General features: G+C 43.0%; 1 long non-coding RNA gene across 1 annotated transcript; it reads left to right on the top strand.

The window, feature by feature from the left end:
- Positions 1-1261: 1261 nt before the first annotated feature.
- LOC120691979 lies at positions 1262-2005 on the top strand. Its single transcript, XR_005682432.1, has 2 exons — positions 1262-1417; positions 1485-2005. It is a non-coding gene; the product is annotated as an uncharacterized LOC120691979 (long non-coding RNA).
- Positions 2006-7111: the final 5106 nt, after the last annotated feature.

The raw sequence follows: 7111 nt of genomic DNA, 5'->3' as shown, positions 1-7111 counted from the left end.
GAAAAGAAACCATTTGAGTAGTACTCGGGATAGGCTCTTAGGCTTGTACCAATCTAGGGTTTCATGTAGAACTTCTCCCCCGGCCTATATAAGGGTGGGAAGGGACCTCTCCAAAACATATACGCACACCATAACCACCCAAGGCAATACAAACCACCCAATAGGATATAGGGTATTGCGCAACTTGCGGCTTGAACCTATCTAAACTCTAATGTTGCTTGCACCATCGTGTTCTTGATCTTAGCAGCTTCCCACGATCATTCATCTACCTAAGTGTATCCCTAGATAGACGTGATGGTAAAACATCGACAATCCTTTCCCCGCTAACATGGTGGATGCAAAGGATCAGGATGCCAGGATGGGGCCTAAATGTTGACTTCTGAACGAGCCAAGCGTTCGGGAGTTGTCGACCCCAAAGCGCAAGTATCGGCCAACCGACTCGGGAGGCAGGGCCGATACGAGTGAGCTAAGAGTTCCGGAAGACCTAGCTGATGTGTGACGTCCCAGATGTTGATTAACAAGTACCAGCATCGACAAGAGAAGGAGCAACGCCGGCAAGAGGAACGTGTCTGGCGAGAGGAATACCACTGGTGGTGTCCATTCTTCATGCACTGCTGGAATGAAGGCATGCGCGTACCATTGGTTGATGACTGCCTGGAGTGCAACAAGACACATGGGAAGCAATTCACATACAAAAGGCAGTGTTTCAAGGGTCGAGACCAATAGCTGATTCACAGGGGCGAGCCCTAGAGAAGGCGCATTGCTGTCCATGATCAATGGGGAAGACGAATTTCCTCTCAAGAGCGATTGGAAGAGGAAGCCAATGCTCGTGTTTCTGATGAGCCATACGCACGAGATCTTGAAGCTCAGGAAAGTCCTCAGCATGACTCTGACACCAATCCAATTCAGTGGTGTTCTGGAGGTTTGACTCGATCCTAGAAGAGACGCGTACAGAGATTGCATCATAGGGAGTAGCAACGAGAAGAGTATGTTTGTCAAGATCAGCACCCCAAATCACAGGTGTGACGTGCTAGGGAGAAAGCCGATGAAGTAGAAGCCACTTCAGTTAACATGGTTTTTATCCTGCCAATGGGGTTCAAGGCCCCATCTGATGAAGACATTGAGCAGGTTGTGGCACAGTTATCATTGGATCTTGTTCTAGCCACGTTTGAGAAGCCAGAAGACAAGGAGCGCAAGCATTTGAGGCCATTTCTTTTTAAAGGATATGTAAACGGCAAGCCAATGACCAAAATGCTTGTGGATGGGGGCGCTGCGGTGAATCTCATGTCGTATGCGACACTCAGAAAGCTTGGGCTCGGGGAGGAAGATCTAATCCAAACCGATATGATGCTTACCGATTTCGAGGGAGATGTATCACCAGCTCGGGGAGCAATTCGTGTTGAGTTGACGATCGAAAGTAAGACTCTGCCCACCACGTTCTTCATCATCAATGGCAAATGTTCATATGCTATACTTCTTTGTAGAGATTGGATTCATGCCAACTGTTGCATTCCATCTACAATGCACCAATGCTTGATTCAATGGATCGGGGATTCTTGTGGAGATGGTTCGTGCGGATTCATTTTTCAACATTGTAGCAGCCGATCCTGAAGTCTGGCATGGTGTTCGCAAGAGGTGCATATCCGGTGAAGCCTGGCAAGGTGACACCTTAAAGATGGCTTATTTCAAACTAGAAACAAGTCAAGAAATCGGCTCGGAAGAGTCATCCCAAACATCTACACAGATGCAAGGCATAACCGATACTGTGTATCGCCTTTAGCATAAGTATATGGAGAGAAAAAATATTGCAGAGGTGTAAATCTTCTAGCCTTCTGTTATGAGCATCGGTTCTTACGTGGCCGATATGATATATATTGCCCTTAGTACAAGAAACATATACGAACAAGATTTTGCTCTATCCAGATTGTTTAGTGCCAATGGTGCCTTGTTTGTTTATCGAGAAATCAGCTGGGTTGTCTTCTGGAAGTAGAAGATTATTAATATCTCTTGATCTGTTGCTACCTATCCATTGAAAATGAAGAAAGTTGTCCTCTACAACATCGACGTGCTGGTTTGATTTCAGCAGATTAATCTCGATATGTTCAAAATTCCTCAAGAGTCATAGTTCTAGCAGCAAATACTATGATCAGAGGATTGATCAATGGAACTGGAAAATAATCGCATTTTCTTTGTTATCTAATGTCTATTCATCGGCGTCAGAAGGAGTTATCCTACATGGGCTCGGTTATTCACTATGTCATCATCAAGTTTGAGTGTCCTTCAGCCGATTGACATTGATATGGTCAAGTCCTCTAAGAGAGGTGTTTCTGGTTTTACATGGCGAGTATTGTAGTCAAAAATATGAATATATGAAGCCAGGGATCCCATATCTCTTGCTCATGAATATCGATTGCTATCATAGTTCCAGAGTTGAGGAATTTTGTTCTCAACAGAGTTGATTCAGGTTCAGCTCCATGATCTTTCAACCAATTGGCAGCTACGGTTGGTTTGGAGATATCTTGTGTTGACAAGCGATTGGCTAAACATTTTCTGAGTCAGTGAAGATTTGATGAAATCAATGAAACCGATGACTCGATTCGGAAGTTGCAGTTTCAAAGGGGATAGTTGCACTGATTTGATCAGAAATTTAGAACATTATTACTGTAAGTAGAAGCTCCGATAACATGCTACTTCATTAATTAGCCATATTCAGCAGATTAATAGAGAAGAAGTTCAAAAATCAGATGATAAATAAATGGAAGAAGCCGATTCATTCATCACTAATTATATTCAGAAGCCGATCTGGAGATTAGGCTGTTACATCGACTATCTACTGCTTCTGCAAATGCTAATATGCTCTTCCACAAGGACATTATTGACAACGTTGTCGACATTGACTGGTTACCAATTATGGTAGCAACCACTCCGAGGTCATCGACGAGCTCCTTGAAGTCCTCATGGTGCCTTGCTTTCAGGAAAGATACGATGCAGAGTTCAGAGGTCATTCCTAAACTAAGTCTGCACCACCGCTAGAGCAACGGTAGCTCCCCGGTGAATTCCATAACCGCCAATTTCACAGATGTGATTGGGGACGTCCTGCAGTCAAGGGGCGACAGTCTCGCCCCGGGCATTTCTGCTTCTGTGGCGGTGGCAGCTGCATCGAGGAGGGTCTGAATTTGCGATTCCAGGGCTGAAAAGATTGAAGAATGGAGAACGATTGAGGGTCCGTGCTCTTCCAGAAGAGGGGTTTTCTACTTGACCATGGGAAGATTTACCTGCTACCCTGGCATCGGCCGTGACAAGCAGCGCACGAATAGCCTCTGCCGCGTTCTCAGTAGCCAATTGCCCCGCTCGGGTTGCCTCTAGACAAGGTGATCCATCTTCTTGGTCTCCTCGGCATAGTTGGTACGTGCCTCGTCCTTCTCGCAGAGAAGCATACGAATAAGTTCTCGGGTCTCCTTGTTAATGCCTTGGAAGGGACTCGGTGGTTCCAAAGAAGGAGAACGGGGCGGTGCACTGGAGGCTTCATCATCTCTATAGAAAACCAAGAGCCGATTAGATCTAATCAGGCTAAAGTGAGTTGTAGAGGCGGCATATTCTTTACCCGTGTTGGGGACGAAGGGCTGGAGGCTGGTTGGAGGAACCCTTGCCTGCGCGCTTGTTGGTCACCATGGTTGTGAAAATGGAGGATTGAAAGCTAAGGTTTTTCTGGAGCAACAGAGTTGGGGCTGATGGAGTTTGATATGCTTGTCGTGCCAGTGGCTACTGTTTATGGTCTCGGTAGATGAATTGGCTACAGAAAGATGGGTAGTCTTGACTCCAAGTTTAATAAAAAATAAATTAGGATTAAAAGATGGAAGATGAACCGCCGCGTTTCAAGTGAGTGGCCAGGAAGGTAGAGGGCCAAGAGCAAAGAAGAGTTTTCAGCTCGCCGGTTGCACGGGACGCAAGGAATCGACTGTGTGGAGTCAGAGTCCACGAGGAGAAGGGAGACTGATCGGACTGCAGGAGAATTTCGGGAGTAAAATTATAGTTCACTCCGAAATGGGAGGCATGTGTTGACACCCGTTTTTTTTGGCACGTGTCAATCTTTTGGGAAGATGGCCGATGAGAATGGGCCGACGCTGGGGTAAAGAGAGAAGCTGAAGAAAATCGAGTCTTTGGGCCAGACGAAAACATCGCAACCGATAGAGTTAAGGGAAGAGCCAACGCAATCATGTTAGCAAGTTATCTTTTAGATTTGGTGTCATTCATTAGGCATGTTTGTTTCTTGTTTTGCAAGTTGTGATCTAACCGTATCGGCAACGAGGTCTTGGTTGAGCCTATAAATAGTAGACCTTCATCATTTGTAAACTTTGATCAACCACATCTAAACAAAACATTTACATTCAGTACATATACTTTTCCGCATGCGACTTCACCATAATTGCAGTAGTTTTTTTTCTCTTTACATGTTCTTCTCAGCAGACACATTCATCATTTGCTGGTAATTTTCGAGTGAATTACGTAGACAGATCCAGTTGACGACGCATCGCTTCTTCCTCTGTTTATAACATTCAAAGTTATCGAGTAAGTTAGATTCGTGCGGCAGGGTTTAACTTATTCACCAGTTATCGAGCACTCTAGATCCGTCAAGCGAGGTTTGATTTGTTCACCAATTTATCAATAAAAGTTATCAATCTGTTAGGTTAATTGATCTGTTAATCTAGCTTGTTGTTGCTTTTCTCACCAAGTTTATTGGTAATTGCTTAGATCTTACTAGGTTAATCCGTTTAATCTGATTTACTTTAAGTTTTTACAACAAGTTATTGGCGTATGCTTAGATCTTACTAGATTAATCTGTTTAATCTAGTTTGCTTTAAGCTTTTGCCACAAGTTATCTAGTTTAGATCTACCTTGATCTGATCACGCAGGCCGATTTTGACTTGAATCTAGGTGTTGCTCACAAGCTGCGCTGCTTTAAGCGTACCTTGCACCCCCTCGATCGGCAATACGATAGTCGATTGTTGTTGTCATCTCCATCGGTTGGCCAGCCGATAGCCTTTTGCATCTAACATCTACTCTTCTTGTCAATTGCAGGTCAAATTAACTGGCACGCCTAACGCACCACACACGCGCCTGTTGGGTTCGGTACGTCTGAGCGAAGCAGATCTCCCTGACCCTAGCGTACGTGGAGCGTGAGGTTTCCCATCTGGCGGGGAATTTTTCACGTCGATAAATATTTACTTGCTTTATTTCCTTTCTATATGCGCGATAAGAATGTTTTAACTTCTCTAGAGTTGAAAGGATGAAATTTGATCAGTTCTACTTAGCTTATTTTGTCTAGTTTATGACTTAGTGTTCTCTTAAGTTTGGGTTTGTTGGCTTTGATAAACCTTTTGCCATGAACATAAAAATCTTGTGGGTTGCAATAGCGAGAGTCAACAATCCCCTTGCTAAACTCTTCTAAGTTAGCATGCTACCCTTTATTTAATTCTCTATACCAATCACCGCTTATGCTTTGTTTCCCCAAGGCTGGTGGGTGGAGTTATTTCGGGGTACTTTGGACTACGCTCACTTTTAGCAACTCTTGCCAGGCTAATGTCTAAAGTTCTTTTCTTAGGTCCCACTAAAGTTTAGCAAGATTTTAGCAGACCTGTTTGGATGCAAAGTTACTAAGTTTTTACTTAGTTTTAGCAACTAAACTTTAGCAAGTGGATCCAAACATTTAAAAGGGGGCTGAACAATCTTCGATAATATTTTTAAGTACAATTTTTTGCAATTTATACTAATTTTTTATTGACCATGCTAATATATACTAGCTAGTCACGATATATATTATTTAATCATACAATGATAATTGACAAAGGAAAATAGGTTAATCATACAATGATAATTGACAAAGGAAAATAGGAGCGAAAGTCAATATATCTTGTTCATTTTATTTTTGCCTTAGTATACTACAAAGATTAGGCCTAATTTAAAAAATATTTTTTACGCAATACGAAATCAATAATGTTTACAGAGCATACCGTATTAATAATAATATATTATATATGTTTAAATTGGAGAAGTATAGACATAAGTTATAGCTGTGATGGCTAATGCGACCACATTATTAGGGTAGATGGGTTTGTTGTTGCTGTCCATCTCGGTTGTGGTCGCCTGTATACTTGGCATCGACGGCTTGTCGTGCATTCGCACAATGCCGATCATGATATGTGAGTCCGCCTGGCACCCTCCGCCGAGTCGTTGATGAGCTATAACTAGGGCTGGAATCGAGCCGAGCCGAGCCGAGACTGCCAAAATTGACTTTTGTTCCAAATCAACTAATCTTTATTTTTAAAAAAGAACGAACGTAATCGGAGCAATTTTGAAACGAGCCACCGAGCCAGCTTAACGAGCTTTTTTTTTTCCGGCCCTATCTATAACTAGTGAGAAGCAACACACAGAGAATGAAGAAAACTTCTAGAGCTAGGATCAATGTGGATTGTGGACTTCAGAGCAACTAAATGATATTGTGTATTTTTATTGGTTCTATTCGGCTGACTGTAATTGGTAGCTGGTGCTGATTTATTGTCAGAGGAAAGCGCTGCTGACTGACTACTAGTTGGTGGCTGATGCTGATTTGATGTGAGAAAAAAATACTGATGGCTGGCTGGCTGACAAGCCAGCTGAACACAACGATTATAAGCTAAAGTGAGTTAAAATTAAGGGGAACATATCAGGTGCAAACCAATCTTTTCGTGCAAACTTGGAAATTTCTAATCTGGATCATAGGATCAACATTAAGGGGGTACTAGGGGGAGTGGGAGGGAGGATTTTCAAAAGTGTGATCATAGATGGGCGGTACCTAATCCATATGCCCCTTGGATGTTGATCCTGTGGCCCAGATTAGAAATTTTGCAATTTTGCATGAAGAATTTGGTTTGCACGTTCCCAAAATTAAAAAGTACTTAAAAATTTGATCAAAAATTAAATTAAGATTAAAAATACTTAAAAATGTTAAAATTATGTTGTTAGGGGGCCATGGCCCTGCCAGACCCTCTCCCTCCGTTCCGCCGCGGCCCGAGCAACTGGGTTTCGCTATTCTCCTTTGCCGAAACACCATCTCCCTCTGTTCCAACTTCCC

This window comes from Panicum virgatum, chromosome 9N, assembly GCF_016808335.1.
Source record: "Panicum virgatum strain AP13 chromosome 9N, P.virgatum_v5, whole genome shotgun sequence".
NCBI lineage: Eukaryota > Viridiplantae > Streptophyta > Magnoliopsida > Poales > Poaceae > Panicum > Panicum virgatum.
Note: the sequence above shows the minus strand (reverse complement) of the source record. Positions and strands in the feature narration are given on the sequence as shown.